General features: G+C 43.2%; 1 protein-coding gene across 4 annotated transcripts in view; it reads right to left on the bottom strand.

Annotated features, from left to right (window-relative positions):
* Positions 1 to 18,767, bottom strand: part of SUGCT (succinyl-CoA:glutarate-CoA transferase) — a 992,617-nt gene that overhangs the window by 437,428 nt on the left and 536,422 nt on the right. The gene's annotated exons all lie outside the window — the stretch shown is intronic.

The following is an 18,767-nucleotide window of genomic DNA, read 5'->3' as shown; positions in this document are numbered from 1 at the left end:
TTCATTAGAAACAGGCCGGAGCTGTCCAGTGCATTGAATTCAATGGAGCCGGCAATACAGCCGGCTCCATTGAAAGCAATGGGCTGCGGGCGATCTCACAATGAATTTTCGGGAAGGGCTTAAAAATATAAGCCCTTCCCTGAAATTCATCCAGAAATGTGTAAAAAAAAAAATATATATATATACTCACCTGGTCCCAGCAGACGGAATTCAGCCACGGCTGGCCGGCAGTTCTCCTGAACTGCTCTGAGTAGTATTCAGCAGCCGGGGATTTAAAATCCCCGCCTGCTGAATGAGCTGCCTCTGATTGGTCACAGCCTCACCAATCAGAGGCAGCTCTCACTTACCCATTCATGAATTCCAGCCGAACTGCCGGCCGGCGGCTGAACTCCGTCTGCTGGGACCAGGTGAGTATATATTTCTGGATGAATTTCAGGGATGGGCTTATATTTTTAAGCCCTTCCCGAAAATTCATCATGCGATCGCCGGCAGCCCATTGCTTTCAATGGAGCCGGCTGTATTGCCGGCTCCATTGAATTCAATGGGGAAACATCATTCTTCTCTGCCACAGCTGTTACAGCTGTGGCAGAGGAGCATGATTTGTCTACTATATGTTCTCAATGGGGTCGGTACTGCTGCCGCCGGCCCCATTGAGCGCATATAGAGAAAAGAACAGGAATCGCAGATCGCAGATAGGTGCGATCTGCGATTTCTGTTCTATAATTTATCGGACGAGCGCATAAAAAGCGCTCATGCGTCAGATACCATTGCAAAGCAATGGTTCTCTAAGATCGCAGATCGCATGCGCAGGTCGCACGGAAAATCGCCCGTGTGACCGAGGCCTTAATGGGCATAATCCACGTGTGAAATTTCTCATACATTTTCGTGCTGATCCGCATGAAGTAGTGACTTGTCACATCTTTCCACAGATCCAAGTAGAAATGCGTCAGAAACTCTACATGTGGATTTTGCCCATGGAAGGGCTAAATCCACATGTGGATCTACATCACAAACCACAGAAGAATAGGCGTGGATTTCTGCGGTGCCTTTATAGGCAGATTCCATGTGTTACTTTTGGGATTGTCCACTGTTCTGGGTACTTCAGGGAACCCTGCAAATGTGAGATAGAATCTGGAAATTGTTCCAACACAAGCTGTTCTCCAAAAGCCAAATAGTGCACCTTCTTTTCTGAGCCACGCCATGCACCCAAACAACAGTTTACACTCATATATGGGGCATTTCCATGCTTGGGAGAGTAAATTTTGTGTAGCAAATTTTTGCGTGTTTCTTCTCCTAATGTCCCTTATGAAAATAAAACATTTTGGCCCATTAGCGTAACTATAGGGGATGGCGGGGATGTGGTTGCACCCAGGGCTGCGAGCCTTAAGGGGCCCATAAGGCCTCTCTCCTCCATATAGGGAGCCCAGTACTATGAATAAAGCATTGTAGTTGGGGGCCCTGTTACAGGTTTTGCATTGGGGCCCAAAAGCTTTAAGTTACGTATCTGCGTTAAGGGGTTAAGAGAAGCTGAAAGACTCCAAGATAAACTTTTGCACATGGGCCAATGAACTCCTAGCTACGCCACTGTTTGGGCCTAAACATATATGTTCTTGGAAAAATTGGAATTTTTCATTTTCATGGCAACTGTGCTAACCCAGATTTAGTTCAACTACTATCAACGAACATGGGTGTAATTTCATCACCCAGGAAAATTCTATCAGGCTATCAGCCTAGTATGCCACCTTGGATTTTAGTTGCTAAATAGGGATGAGCGAGTATACTCGCTAAAGCACTACTCGTCCGAGTAATGTGCCTTAGCCGAGTATCTCCCCGCTCGTCCCTGAAGATTCGGGAGCCGCCGCAGCTGACAGGTGAGTTGCGGCGGGGAGCAGGGAGAGCGGGCGGGAGAGAGAGATCTCCCCTCCGTTCCTCCCCGCGCTCCCCCGCCGCTCCCCGCTCCGCGGCGGCCCCTGAATCTTCAGGGACAAGCAGGGAGATACTCATTTAAAGCACATTACTCCAACGAGTAGTGCTTTAGCGAGTATACTCGCTCATCCCTATTGCTAAACTATGTTCAACTAGTTTAATCTGTCAAAATCGAGGCATCAAATTGAACCTAAATTTGAACCAAAATCACGGGCTAAACTCTATTGCTGTAAAGCTTTTCTACTTGTTCTTTGATCAACTCTTGTTGATTTCAAACCAAACTTTGGTGCAACCGTCCCTGATGGGACCGCCCATTGGACTGTTCAGAGATATGAATGAATAATATACAAGTTATACTGAATATTTCCCCATAAAACTATATATCAATCTACTCGGCTCCTCCTGCTCTATAACATGATGTCTGCAATTTGGACAGCATGTCCAACCCGACAGGTTTCCTTTAATAGAGACCCTCTTACATCAGTATACCATATGCCCTAATAGTACATACAAATAGGGATTGTTTAAAGCAGACAATTTCCAAATTCTAATTCTTTGAGCAAAATAAAGAAATATATAAAACATCTGGAAGAGTGGGCACCATCTGTATTACATATTGTATTATCTTTACTCCTATACAAAACCTGTCATACATTTATTTTCATAGACGGTTGCGCTATGGCTGGATGAACAGCAAAGCTATTCATTAAAATTAACACTAGGCAAGATTGTCCGGAAGTCCTGGGTCATCTTTGACCTGTTTTCTGGAAAGATTGAAAGATACTGCCTTGCCGAAAAGTGCATTATTATTACACATGATGACGAACAATTGTATTACTGTCCATAATTCTGATCACAATATGTTCTATTGCTCTACCTTGGCTTAACCCCTTGAGTGGCACGCCCGGAAATGTACCGGGACGAGCTCCACTGCTCATAGTGACATAGCCCGGAAGATTTCCGGGCTATGTATCACTATGGGAGCTGCAGAGCACAATGCCGCAAGCTGTGACAGTGTGCTCTGCCTGCACAAACCCAGAGAGAACAAAGCAAGGGCTTTGAAAAACCAGCAGAAGATATTGCCGATATGCCAGCAATCTCCCTGCTTTGTTTACAGGTTGCCATAGAGACCATCGGCTTGTCAGAAGCAAGCCGATGGTCTCTGTGGCAGGGAGAGCTTGGTGCTTGGCTGTCAGAGGACAGCTAGGTACCTGCTCTTACAGCAGAGATCAGAGAAAACCTCCGATCTCTGCTGTGTTAACCCTTTACATGCTGCAGTCTATGTGACTGCAGCATTTAAAGGGCTGTCACTGCAGCATGTAAAGGGCTGTCACCATCGGACCCCCGGAATGTGATCAGGGGGTCCTGATGGGTCCCTGTGGAAGTCCCCTAAAGGGACAAAAAAAAAAATTAAAATAAAAAAAAAAAAGTTAAAAATTATTAAAAAAATTATAAAAACACTTGTCTCCCTTTACTTTGTAAAAAATCAAAAATACAATCACACATGTGGTATCCATGCGTCGTAATGACCCAGAGAAGGAAGTTAATACATTATTTAACCCCTTAATGACATGGCCCCTTTATTTCTTTTTTCCCCATTTCTTTTTTTCCTCCCCCCTGTTTAAAAAATCACACGTTGTCCCGCAAAAAACAAGCCCTTATATGGCCATGTCAATGGAAAAATGAAAAAGTTATGGCTCTTGAGACGCAACTGCAAAATTAGTTGAAATTCAATGATTAGACCATTTTAAAAAACCTGCCCTGGTGGGCACGACAGGGTGGTAGGAAACCCGCCACTCAAGGGGTTAAAAGAAACTAAATGTAAATTGGCACATAAAAGACACTCTGTCTGTTTTGTTATTTACTAGGTTTAGAAATCAATGATATGTGTGTGATCTATACAATATATCCTCAGTATATTTGTACCTGCAACTGGGCCAAATTATAAATTTATTTCAATTGTACCAAACTCTGAGCTTTTTAAGAATGACATATTTAGTGTTCTCTGTTACTTTATGAAATGTGGTGTTATGTGAAGAATAAGTGAAGGAAACCATCTGTCTGTTTGTTTGTTTAGTTTGTTCTGTTGTGGTATGTTTTTTCTTAAGCCAAACGTTTTGATTGCATTTTCTGTCACATTTATGTACACAAAATAACACAATAAAACACATAAATGTGTAGATAGAATCTCAGAGGAATGACAAAGATCAAAGTGACAGTGTGTGCAGATTCATATTACACCTATAATAAACACAACTTTTATTGTACCTTTTAGTAACATATACATATAGTCATGAGACAATCTAAATACACCCTATTTGAATTCTATGGTTTTGCATATCAGGATATAATAAAAAAAACATCTGGTCCTTAGAAGATCTTAAAATTAAGCAAATTCAATCTCATATGGACAACAATACATGACAAATCACCCCATGCCATTATTAACAAAAACTAAGCCAAAATGCAGAAGCACTGTGTTGAAAATTAAGTACACACTTACTGATTCCATATGAATTAAGAGGATAAGTAGCAGTCAGGTGCTATTAGTCAAATGCCCTTTATTAATTGTTCATCAGCATGTGTGACTAACTTCTAAAAGAAGACGTTTGGGGAGTTTGCTGATCTGGAGCATTCAGGTGTGTGTTAATACAACGGCTAGAAAGAAAGACATAAGCAACGACCTCAGAGAAGCAATTGTTGCTGCCCATCAATTTAGGCAGGGTTATAAGGCCATATCCAAACAATTTGGAGTTCATCATTCTACAGTGCGAAAGATTATTCAAAAGTCGAAAGCATTCAAGATAGTTAGCAATCTTCCCAGGAGTGCTCAGAGGAATTGAAAAAGACCCAAGAACTATATCTCAGACACTAAAGACCTCAGTTAGAATGTTAAATGTTCAAGTTCATGACTATACAATTAGAGAAAGACTGAACATGTATAGCTTGTCTGGAAGGGCTGCCAGGAGAAAGACTCTTTCTTCTAAAAAGAAGCTGGCATGGCTAAAGTTTGTATAGTTGCATCTGAACAAACCACAAGGCTTCTGGAACAACTTCCTCTGGAGATATAAAACCAAAGTGGAGATATGGCCATATTGCCCAGCGCTAAACCAAATACAGCATATCAGAACAAATGCCTCATACCAGCTATCAAGCACAGGGGTGAAGCAGTGATTTGCTGTGATGAGACTTTAAGAGAGGTGTGCATAATGCACAATTTTTACTGTGCAGTTTAATATCCTGTTGGGGGCCTTTATGTTGAGGAAACATGACAACAACTGAAAGCCAGGATGAGATTGCATTGCCACACGCTTAAAGAGAGGAAGACAGAATTACCTGTGGCTGAGCATTTTTCTAGCCCGAACACAACATACAACATATGGAAGTTATTATACTTAAAGGCAATTTTAAGTCCCAACGTCACAGAAGAATTTGGAAATACAAGTTTATAACCACCTTTGGCACTATCAGAAATGGAATGAATCTTGGAAGGAAGTTTTGACATCAGTGGAGATTATGTGATATGAGAAACCCAGAACAGAGGTAACATGTTGACCTGTTGACCCGCTAGCATTTAGAGATCATAAAACGTTCACATCCCTTGTCACTGAACTATTGAAGTGTTTACTGTTATGCTCATCCCTTTCTGGTATTTATCTAAGGGCTATTTCATATGAGGTGACCACAAGTGAACCCCCTGGATGTGATAGCATCCATTAGTTTCACATCCAAGGAATCACCTGCTGCAGCTGTCACAGCCACTGCAGGGGATAGCGGTCAGCCCCCTTTTTGAGCAGATAAACGCTACAAGCAGCATTTTTTGCGCCGTGACGCCCGCTTTGGTCACGCGGATTTTTGAACGCATAACTGGTGCGTTCAAAAATTTATACTGAGGCCTCAGACACAACAATACTAATGATGTATTTTAAACAATAATGTTTAATGGCAAAAGGGTTTTGATTGAACATTTAATAGTTTTAATTTTAAGTATCTTTAAAAATGTTATTAAACCTGCTTCTTTTTTTTACATTTTTTTGTCCCACTTAGGCTTTATTCACACAAGCGTTTTTACGTGGCTATTTAGCTGCGTTTTCACACTGACTGAAAATCATGACCATCTGAGGCATTGGATTCCAATGCATTCATTCACTTGTGTGATTTTGCGAAATGAACTATTGCCCATCGGGGAAAAATAGCCACACTGCCAATTACGGCAGGCGCTTTTATGCGGAATTGATAATTCTGGTTTTATCTTGCGGCTGGACTACGCCGGTGGCTCCCATAGACTCCTATGGGAGCTGGAAAAATAGGGAGGGGTAAGTAGTTTTGCAGCGTCCAACGCAGGGAAAGGCTTAAAGGTGCCTTTATTTAGGCATTTGAAATCATTCCGAGGATTTATGCAGAGTGAGGGATTTCCTGGCTGCAGCGTATTTTTTCACTAATACATTGCACCCAGCCATGTGAATGAAAAAAACAAGAAAACACTAATTAAGCTCGGGCGTGATTAAATCATTTCTTTATTCACTCAATTTATTGGCGCATGCGGGCAACCGCAAAAACGCATACACTTGTGTGCAGGAGCCCTAAGGGAGGAACTGCAATCATGTGATCACTTATGCCTTAGTTCTTTTAATTGTTGTCTATTAAACAGGACCTGTTGGTAGGTGGCTATGGCATGGTGGAGAGAGGGCGCTGAACAGCACAGTACAGACCCACACGGCCATTCAGGCAGGTCTATAGCCTTCAATAGCTGAAGAAAACACCTCTAAACAAATGGCAAAGGGAGGGAAAAAAGAGGCACAGAAGCAGTGACAGCGGGGACTTCAATTAGCCGCTACATCCAGAGCGCTCCAGCTTCTGCTATACGCCAGCAACTTATTGTCATGGCGCCTGTGGAACATGTGGCCGCTCTCACACCAGCAAACACAGTGGCAGGAGGAACAGCTGACAAGCAGGAGGCTCAGGAGGACGCAGCAGGGACAGAGCAATCACCGCTGAGCAGACAGAGTGGAGGAACTGCTAACAGGAGAGATCCCTCCACACAGGCTCCGGGACAGTGGGTGAGTGAAGAAGCTCGGAGAGCTGTAAGGCCCACACAAAGCAGGAGCCCATCTGCCCTAAGGTAGGGACAGCAGTTACAGGGGCAGACTGGGACTAATACTCCCCTCAGCCACACTACAGCTGTGCAGGTGAGGAGCAGAGAAATCATCTCTTCCACAGAGGCTGCAGCAGGGTCACTGGGCGGAAATGGGCGATTCATCATGGATGTTAGAAGGGGAGAAGAGGAGACAGGAGAAAGAGCTCCCCCCACCCTCCTGGAAGAAACAGTGACTGTGTGTCATGCCGGAGGCACCCAGCCAACCCACCTGGCCACAGACAGCACCGATGCCACACAGAGCCTCAGCCCTGCCAGAAGACCATATAGCAAGCACAGACATAATGATGTCTCCCCACTTCTCAGGGACTCCCTCACCAGGGCCAACAGTACTTTACACTCCCCCTTCTGGGCTATACACCAAGATCCAAGGCACCCACTGCCACAGAAAAGAGGCGTCCCTCCCCCGCTCGGTGGAAATTTCTAATACATTACAAGAACTATGAAAAATGATGAGCATTTTTTTACCCACAAAAAACTATCTGGAATCCCAGCTCAGAAGTATAGAGGAAAAACACGCATAAGATATTCACTCCGTCACGCAAAAAGTTCAATCACTGTCCGAAAGAGTACTGGAGCTGGAACAAATATCCACAAATTTGACATCTGAACTGCAACAAATATCTCAGGCAGAGTACTCTCAGCAAGCGCAGATGAGGCACCTACTTATGCATCTTGATGATATAAAGAACAGGGGACACCGTAACAACCTGAAGCTCAGGGGTCTACCGGAAGATATCCCACCAGATGCCCTATATGATTGTGTGATCGCCATCTTCAATAAAGTATTAAACAGACCAGAAAACAGAGACATCGAACTGGACAGAGTACATCGCCTAATGGGCCCAAGAAACAGGAACCCCAACTACCCACGAGACGTGATATGTAGAGTCAACTTCTACAAACAAAAAGAAGACGTCCTCCGCAGAGTACGGGAAACGGGGGCAATTCCATACAGAGGTGCACAAATTACAATCCTACCTGATGTGTCTAAACTGACTCTCCAAATGCGCAGACTGGTGCACCCTCTACTAGAAGCAGTTAAAACAACAGATGCCACATACAGATGGGGACATCTGTTCAATATTATCCTGTGAAAACGTGGATGCACATACGTTGTCCGCTCACTGACAGATTTAGAAGGAGCATTCAACTTTTTGGGAGTACGAGAGGTTCAAGTACTGGACTGGACGGCCCCACAAGTCTTTCCTCTGGTCAACATCAATGAAGAAAATATCGCCCTCCATCCACTTAGACAACCCTCAAGGAGAACCCCAAAGAGACCTGTCTCAGCTCCCTCAAGGGCCGTCCCTCAAGATTAGATTACCGCAAAGTCATTCTCAAAAGAAAAAACGGGAAAAAAGACGTACATAAAGAAATGGCAGAGGAACAAAATGAAGATGGACTTTACTATCAGGAGTTCTGAATACAGAGAACAGGACATATTTCCCATGGGCCCACTAGGCACCCAAAGCGGTCAAATTGGACCTTCACCCCAATTTTTACAGACCACTAGTGGGCTCCTTACGGGTACTTCCGATAACTACCTCGCACCAGTTACTATGGGGTCTGGTATAGTGCAGAATAAAACGGAGAAGCACTTTTCATTTTATTTTATTCAGCAGTGGTTATCCGGAGTAGAAATCTGATCAAACTCTAAGAGTCTGGTGTAGTCTGTACGCCAAAGACTGAAGAAAGAGTAACAGTAAAGATGAGCGTCTTTGACACCATGCAGTTCCACAGCACCCCACTTAGGGAGTCTTGGTCCTTGCCCCCTCGGTGGTTGCACCTGGGGACACGGTCCAAGACATTAAAAATATTAGTTAGGTACTTGATAAAGGAGTTTTAAGTAGTGGTTTGGGGGAAGTCCTTTTCTTGTTAACTCGCTCCATCCCCTCTTCTCCCCCCCCCCTTTTTTTTCCTTTGCTTTCTTCTCATTTTCTTCACTTCTCTCACTTTTTTCTTTTCTTTTCCTTGGGAGCCTTTATCCCACCCCAGAGTGCGCACTATCAGACTAAGACTCCATCTTGCCTTCGGCTTCCTTCTTATTCTAAGGAAGAGATGTCATCCAGTAAACATAACATGTTCTTTGTCTCCCTTAATGTACAAGGTCTAAATGTTCTGGAAAAAGGTCTTCCGTCCTTTGTCTCCTGTGGCAGAAAAGGGCACATGTCGCCTTTATCCAAGAAACACATTTTCAACAAGATTCCATACCCAGGCTAACAGACGCGCGTTTCACGGATGTCTATCACAGTACATGCCCGGATTCCAAAACAAAGGGTGTCTCCATTCTGATCACCAGCTCAGTCGCATGGAAACATCTTGGGACGTGGCAGGACGGCGCGGGAAGATACCTGTTCGTGAAGGGTAAGCTTGCCAACATGTTGGTCACTTTGGCTGCTGTGTACTTGCCCAACTCCGGCCAGATTTCCTTCCTTAAGAGGGTTCTGGAGGACTTGGAGGAATTCAGAGAGGGCGCTCTGATACTGGGGGGAGACTGGAACATTTCACTAGATCCGATATTAGACTTATCCAGAGGGTCAGGGAGTTTACCAGTATCCACATATCGTAGACTACGCAAAACATTACATGAACACCAATGGGTGGATTTATGGTGAATCTTACATTCATCTAGCAAAGACTATACATTTTTCTCATCTCCCCACAATTCTTACTCTAGAATAGACTATTTTCTGATGCAACACTCAAACCTATCTCTCCTCTCAGGGGTGACTATCGACAGCATCTATTTCTCAGATCATGCCCTTATCACTATGTCACTAGTTTTTCCTTCAACACCAAATAGGTTGTGGCATTGGTGGCTTAATGAATCTCTTATCCAAAACCCCCTCACAAAAACAGAAATTCAGAAAGCACTAGAAGACTACTTCAACATTAATGCATTGCCTGACTCAAACCCATTGTCGGTATGGGAAGCACACAAATGCGTCACAAGGGGACATCTGATAAACATAGGGCTCTGCATTAAAAAACAGAGAAATGCACGCCTTCTTGACCTTTTGGGACGCATCAAGATACTAGAGACAACACACAAGACCACATTAGACAGTACAGTAGGAGGCGAATAAGCACAACTGAGGGCTCAAATTCGCTTACATGTCTTGTAACAGGCTAAAACGTCACAAAATGCAAAAGACATTATTCTCGTTAATATAAACATACTGTACATTATTATCTGTTTCATTGCTTGCATATAGAACTTTAACAATGTCTTATATGTTCAAGTCATAGAGTACAACATACCTATCATTTGTACAGATTTGGGACAGCATGCAGACACTATTTCCCTCTGATTTAATGAAATAAGAGTTATAGCTACCACCCAAGCTGCAATCATCGTTGTTTATTGAAACAAGATATAATGCTGAAAATGTATTCTGTTCTTGGCAAAATATCATAACTAAAAATTACTTTTTTTTTAAAGATTTCCATGCTATATGTCAGCAATTATACACTCAGAATTTATGTTTGCTTGGCTTTGCCTCCCAGTTTAACTATTTAGTTAAGTTTTTCCTCTAACAGCATGGTTGTAAATAAATTCCCATGATAACATATGACCTCTCTCATCATACAATACCATTCGGTTTAGCCTGTAGAGTATCGTTACAGAGTTGCATTTTGGTATTATCAATCACAAGCTTTACTCTGCGTGAAATTTTCCCTCTGACCTTCATATCACTTGTAAAAACTTGACGATCCTGTGTTTATGTTTGTATTATGGCACAGCTGTTCTATCCATCAAGTTGTTTGTGGCACTGATACCTCTTCGTGTAAGACACGGGAGAAAGCAACAATATTACTATTATTTAGGATGATACAAGTCATTTCTGCTGATTGATATATTGTAGAAGTTTCCCAGGAATTTCCATTAAATATCTTTAGGATAGGTAAGCAATGTGCGATCAGTGGGTGTCTGGCCCCCAAGACCCCAATTGATCATCAGAAGGAGGAGGCAGCAAAGTAAACTGCAAGGGTGCAGACCTATAGGGCCAGGAAAAGTTGCATGTACAGATGAGCTGCTGTATGTAGAAGAACAGTAAAGATAAAACTAAATCTTGTTATTTGTATGGCACCAACTTATTCCGCAGCTCTTTCAGGTAATTTATTTATTACCCTCCCACCAAGCTGGGTACTCATTTTTAACCGACCTTGAGACAGCTACCTGAACCATGCAGGGATTGAACTCACAACCTTCAGGTCGTGAGTGAGAGCTTAGGACTGCATTTCAGCTGCTTTAACACCCTGCACCACATGAGGCCCATAAACTGGGGTCCTGTGTGTTGGACTTCCAGCAATCCCACGCTGATGGCCTGTCCTAAGGGTAGGCAATCGGTGGAAATATCTAAAACATCTAAATAAGCTGGGTGTATTGCCATTTATTCTAGTTCCTGCATGCAAATAAGTGATACCATTGTAATAATGCTACTGATGTGTGTAGCGCCCTAAAAAGCTGAATATGTACTGTACTTCATTCTGAACGAAGCAGAATGAACTTGGAAATACTACCGTAAATCTCCGCTAGTGGACTTGCTTTTCAGTGCCAGGTATTCCAGAGGGCCAATTCTGCTGTCAACACATACTGACAGATTGGATCGTTCTGTGTCAGTGGTTTGGAATGAGTCCATGCTCCCGACTTCTGTGTCAAACATATTCATAACCCTTAAAGGGCCTCTGTCATCAGCCTTCAGCTCTATAAAATATGTTATGGGACTTATAAGTGAGGAGACAAGGGTTTGGGGAGCTGTTTTTTATACTCACCAGGTCCCCCGTTCCAGTGTGTGACTCGAGGGAAACTAGTGCACACACATGGTGACTCTAATCCCAAGGCTGTGTGCATGTGCTCTCTCACAGAGATGAATGCAAGAACACGCAGCCTTGTGGAAAGAGTCCCTTGTGAGTGCTCTGATTTCTGGGGGATGGGGCACAGTGCTGGAATGGGGGACCTGGTGTGTATAAGCAGCTCCCCAGACTCCCTATCCTCTCACCTTTGAACCCCATAACATAGTTTATGGGGTTCAAAGGTGACAACAGAGGCCCTCTAATAGGAGGTGTTTCTCTAGCCTGAAAATACACTGAATTAATTATTCTTTAATTAAATATCACGCAAAGTAACACTGAAAATGAATTTAAAAACTGAATTAAGAAAATAAACAATGTAACGTGTAGAAATACATCTGGGGGTTCAAGAACAGGTTTTTAGAGGAAATCTCCAGCACTGACGGGTTTCTCCTAATCAATCAGCCAACACTTGGGTGGCTGTCACTGCAGTACAGAAAAGCTCATGAGTTTCAGTGTCCATTCTGGTCCATTGGAGACCAAGCACTGTTCTAGTGTGGAACTCCTGGGGCTAACTGGGAGAACCATGAGTCTGACACATATATACTTGCTGTATATATATATCTCTAGTGAAAAAAAAAGCAGGACTGAGGGAAATAGGCTAGTATAGCGCTCAGCTATCTCTAGCAGTTCCACTAACAGTGAATTGGGTGATAGCTCGTGTACATGACAGAGAACTTGGGTCCCCCATGTTCTTGATTGATGGAAGTCCAGTGGTTGGACACCCAGCAATTAGACACTTGCATGGCCGGACGGGTACTGAAATTCAGCTCTGGCATTTGAAATCCCACAGGCGACTTTCATTGTAGTAAATTTGAAATATATTTGTTCACTGAATAGGTGATAAATGCTGGATTGGTGAGTGTCACACAGATGGTGTCTTGGCTGTTTAAGACCTGAGATGCTGTGGGCAATGGGTGGTCCCTCAGCCACCAGATCATTCCCCTTATGACAATTGAGGGGTGCTTATAGTTTGTGTTGACATTAGAGATAAGCGAGCATACTCGCTAAGGACAATTACTCGAGCGAGCATTGTCCTTAGCGAGTACCTGCCCGCTCGAAAGAAAAGATTTGGGTGCCGGCGCGGGGGGCGGGGAGCGGCGGGCGAGAGCAGGGGGGAACGGAGGGGAGATCGGGAGATCTCTCTCTCCCTCTCTCCCCTGCTCACTCCCGCAACTCATCGCTCACCCGCGCCGGCATCCAAATCTTTTCTTCCGAGCGGGCAGGTACTCGCTAAGGACTAGTTGACATCTCAGACCTACTGCAGGTGCCCTACAGCTGCCTTTTAGGCATATTTGCAGAAATTACTATGATGACATTGTAGACACAATACACTGCATTACAGTAGTAAAATATAGGTATTTTATAAAAGTAGTAAAACATAATAAAAACTATACAAATTTGGTAAATAGTGCCCCTCTGTGTTCAGTAAGAGCGTCAATGCATTTAGTAATAATGCCCTTTTGTGCCTTCACGTTCAGTAATTGGGCCTCCATTATAAGTGGCAGTGCTCCTGTGTGTCCTCATATTCAGTAATAGTGCCCCACTGTGCTCTTACATTCCAAAAGGGCCCTCTCCTATTTCCCCCCATGTTCATAGAAAGCTAACAGAGGAAGAAATAGTTGCTCAACAATGATCGATAGTGCCCTCTTTTTGACACCCACAGTGATAGAAACAGCTAATAATATTATTATTCTTAAGATTATTTAGACAGTTGTCTATTTTTTTTTAATGTAATTAGCCTATTGAATAACTAGAATTTTCATGATGAAAAACAAGGCAAAACATAAACTTCTCAAATGAGAGTGCCCAGATCACGTTTGCAGTCTGTTTTGCAGCATTCTATAGGTCTCAATCAGTTTAGACATATGGACAAGTCAATCTTTCCCCATTTTTATTTGCTAAACTGTTCAAGCTCTGTTAAGTTGCATTGGGGATTGAGAGTGAACAGCTATTTTCACGTCCAGCCGCAAAGTCTCAATAGGATTGAGGTCTGGACTCTGCTCCACACCAGGACATTAGCATAGTTGTATTGAAGCCATTCCTGTGAAGCTTTTGGGATAATGTCTTGCTGGTAAATTTTCTCTCAAGTTTCAGTTCTCTATATCGGGACTTTGCTTTATTTTTCAGCACTTCATTCTCTATCTTCTCAATCTTTCTAGTACCTGCTATATGAAAATTACCCCAACATAATCTTGCTTCAATCATGCTTTAAGGTGCGGATGATATATCATAAAAAAACACACATTTCACTTGCTTTCAGCATCCTCCTTGTATTTTTTGTATAAAATACACTCTTTGTCAAAAAAACAAAGCACCTAGAAGGAGGAGTTTTTTTTTTGCTGCAAAACGAAGCATGCAGTTACATCTCAAGCATATATACAAATGGTTAGAGTTGTGGTGTGACTAAATGAACAGTGTTGCCACCTGAGGCCATAACAGTGGTCCCCCCCCCCTTGGTCAATAAGAGGCTCTCAGAGGCCACTTGTGTGTAGAGACCTCTTTTTCCGTTTGTGTAGAACTTGTTGACCACTAGACGCCTCTATGATGCAGAGAAGAGATTTTGCCCAGTTAAAGTTTGAGAGGGTGTGCCTTGGAATGTGAGAAGCTGGATGGTCAGATCAGTGAATTGCCAGCCACTTAGGCTGTTTTGACCGGACTGTTAGGTGTTAGGACCAGTGGATGCATGAGGGCACACCAGGCGAACGGACTCAGGGCACAAGTGACAGACCACAAATAGAGAGGAACGTCTGATCATCCAACAACAACAAGCAGCTCTAACTGTTTCGTTGTCCGCCATCCAGAGACAAGTGGCACCATCATTACAGGCCCCTGTGTCTGCCCAAACCATTTCCAGGTGCTTGGCTGAAGGGCATGTGATATCACGGCACCCATTACATGTACTGCCTTTAACACTGTTGCCTCCTTTTGCAGTGGCATTGTGAACAAGGAAACTGATTGATATGGATTAGAACCGGGTGGTCTTCAATGACAAATCCAGGTTTAATTTGGGCACTGACTATGGCCGTTTATGTCTGGAGACCCAGGAGTGAGCACCTCAATCATGCCTTTGCTGTGGAGTGGCACACTGCTCCCACTGCTAAAGTGATGGTTTAGGGGGGGGGGGTGGTATGCAACAGTTGATCACTCCCAGTAGTGGCACGACTAACAAAAACAGCTCAGCAATATGTTTAGGGCATTCTGCAGCCACATGTGGTGGCTTCCAAGAGGCATTTTCCAGCAGGATAATGCCTGGCCATACACTGCAAGAATGTTACAGGAATGCCTCCACTACATTGTCACAATTCTGTGGCTGCCTAGTCTCCAGATATAATTGTTGTGGCGGTTCTGGAATAGTCTGGTGCTAGTTTTGATTGTGTTTCTACATCTTCTGGCTCCGTGTGTGTGGTATTAGATGTGACGTGCTTGGTCGCACCTGAGGGCTATTTAACTTAGCCTGATACTGAGCTGAACTGTGGTTGATTTTCAGTCTCTGTCTGGTTGAGTTATCATTCAGAGCCTTAGTCCTGGAGCGTTCAATTACTGGCTGCATCCCAAGCTAAGTACTACGCTTGTTATCATTTCTTGTTTGGGTTTTCTTGTGTTTTCGCTTTCCCATGTAGGGTCAACTAGGGGCTGAGGAATGTGGTCAGGGCCGTCCTTATCAGGGCGATCACCCTGCATTCAAACAGGGCCCATCCCTGTGTTTGGTTATATAAGGACAGTGTTTCCCATATGTTAGTTCTATCCCTGTTTTGTTATTTGTTCATTTGCATTTGTAGGAGATCTGCGGGTGACAGATCCAGCGCATCCTGGTTGGATGTAACACTTATCACCAATAGAACTTGTATAAAAGCATCTGGGACACCAACTTCAAAAGCCTACAAGTTTGCATGTTCTAGAGACTCAGTTACAACAAATGTGGACCGATATACAGTGGGATACCATACAGAACCTGTATGCCTCCATGCTTATCCGCATCACAGCTTTTTGCTATTTTCACTTTTTAGTGACTGACAACTGTATTTTAAAGTGAATTGGAAATTGACTCGCATGCATCCCCTAACTTGTACCATACAATAACCTTGTCATTGACTTTATGGTTTCATTTTTGTCAGGAAGCTGATAGACATTGTACCTTCCAGATACACATGTATTCATTAGAGTAAATTTACAAAATTTGCGACAAACATGCAGATTTTGGTGCAGATTTGCTGTGGAATTGTTGTGGCTCCTACTGTGTGCAATGGAGAGAACATCGTAAGTGGCATCACATGACTTGTGATCGGATCTAGAAATTTGAGCAGTGTTGAAAACAGACGTATATTACAACAAGCTAAAATTTACATGTTAAGTTCGATAACCTGTAGAAAACAGGTCTTGGAAAACCCACTCAATGGTCAAATGTGAACATAGCATAAATTGATATGCTGTTGATTTAAAATCCACACTGAACATCAACTTACAATGCAGATTTCTTCAGCAACATGTGAATGGGATTTTGAGAAAACCCATTCATTGTTTCCACTACTGTAATGTCCTTGTTTTTGTTTTTTTTAAATTGTCACAGAGGTATGCAGGGACCTACATAGAGATAAGGGTGTCCCAAAGCAAAGATTAAAATTGGGTCCCCTTCAATACTGGTTAACATCACCGCACCTTTATTAACATGGCGCAGGAGGATCAACTGCTTGTTTACACTCTTATCAACTTTGCATGTTATTTGGTTTAATTCCCCATATACCATATTTTTCGTATTATAAGAAGCACCTGACTATAGGACACACGATTTTGAAAAAAAAAAATAGTAAAATATAAATATTTCATATTAATGAAAACTTCCCTGGTGGTCAAGGGAACTGGAAGGATTAATGTTACCAATTGTGAACTCATTTAAAGGGACTCTGTAGATGTTGTGGGGGTGGAGCACAGATTGGTGTACACAGCTTGGGGAATGTCTGTGGCTGAACTTCTAATGGCAGGGGCACCTGAGAGGGTCTTACATGTCATTCAGGAATAAGTAGCACAAAGGCTACATGTAGTTTTTATGTTGCCTTCGAATAAAGTGTTTCAAAATGGCACCCTGCAGGTGCTACCACCACAGAGGGAATCTGCAGGCCTGTCCACAGTATGTTATGGGGTCATAGGTCACTCACAACTGGATATACAGTATAGCCAGACCAACATAGCAGCTCCTCACGATTGGGTAAGACAAAATTGAAGCAGAATGGCACCAGTGCCCCCATTATTCTGCAGGTGTCTAGCTGTATTATGGAGGCCTAGTTGGGGAAAGCAGCTGAAGGCATCCAGCAGAGTAGGAAATTCCAGAAAATGCATTGTTACAGTCCAGACATGGTTTTAGTAAGTGGAGTGCCACTGGTGCAAAATGGCATCTTTGGGTGGTTTGCCACAAGTTATGGACATTGATAATGAACCCTGGAGAGAAGCAACACTGATCAGCCAGGCATGGAGGGGTCCAAATGAAATGAAAGAAGAATGGTGGGTGCTGGAGCTCGTGGAATCCACATCAGCTTTGTTCTCTTTGCTCAAGCATTAAGGAAATGGTCATGGATGTCTGGCATTGCTGGCCCCTCTTGACTTTGGACTATGAGATGCGTACACTTTTTTCGCAGGGTTGTCTGTTTTGATGACAAGTACATTAAGCTGAACTACATTAGGAAATGATAAAATAGCACACTGTAACCTCAGACTGATATTTTTGGTTTACAAGAGGTATCAATTACTGGGAACTTTGCAGTCACCAAGTTGAGAGAAAACAAGTGAATGTTGTCACAGTAATAGCAGGTGTACTTGCAGCTGGCTATCCTGCACTAGGATATTTATCTAGCATTCACTACCTGTGGCATATTGGACTATCATTCTTGATTGCCAACCCTTTTCTCATGTTTAGCCCTTACGTTTTTTCAGCACCTTCTAGCCAGGGCGTTTCTACAACATTATGGGCCACCGGGCAAAGCAAAGTACGGGGGCCCCCACGACAACTACTCACAGGAATAAAAATGTAAATTGGCAATAAAATTAAACATGTTTATTTTATTGGCACTTCCAACAAAATTGGTGTTGAAACATTAAAACATGCTGTGCAGCAAGAACTAATCAACATGATAAAGGGTTATTCATCTGGAAATATATATTCCATGAGGATGCGTCAGGCACTGGACAATGCTGAGAAAACTCAGGAGGATGAGCAAGTTAGTAATCGGCGACCTAGACCGGAGAAGCGGAAGGTAAGTCTCTTTGTTTATAGTGCCAGGATACTTTACACTACAGAGTAACAAGACGATGTACTGCGCTTCACAAGATGATCCACACATCCATTCGGCAGGAAATCTCTCTTATTATAGAAATTATGGGAAATTTATAATAGACATTATGGGTAATTTACAAAAGGAACTATGGGTAATGTGAAAGTGAAACAGAAAGTGACAAAATTAAAGTCTTCACAAGCGGCATAGACAGATTAGAAGTAAATTCATATCCCGCCACACAACATTATCATACATGATATAAGGTGCATAGAAATGTTAACATACATAGATTAGTATGGAGCCCCTATGCTTGTGGTGCCCCCCGGGGGCAAGTGTCCATCAGACGCAGGCATTAGGATGGCACTGCTTCTAGCTGCATTATAAGGCCTTAGTCAGACGGGCGATTTTTCGCGCAATTTGCGGATCGCATGACGGATGCGCATCCGCAAATCGCGTGACCGGTGCGCGCAAGTCGCCCGCAAATCGCCCGAAAATCTGCTCCTAGCCGCGTTTCATTAGAAACGGGCCGGAGCTGTCCAGCGCATTGCATTCAATGGAGA

Source organism: Eleutherodactylus coqui, chromosome 12 (assembly GCF_035609145.1).
Source record: "Eleutherodactylus coqui strain aEleCoq1 chromosome 12, aEleCoq1.hap1, whole genome shotgun sequence".
NCBI lineage: Eukaryota > Metazoa > Chordata > Amphibia > Anura > Eleutherodactylidae > Eleutherodactylus > Eleutherodactylus coqui.
Note: the sequence above shows the minus strand (reverse complement) of the source record. Positions and strands in the feature narration are given on the sequence as shown.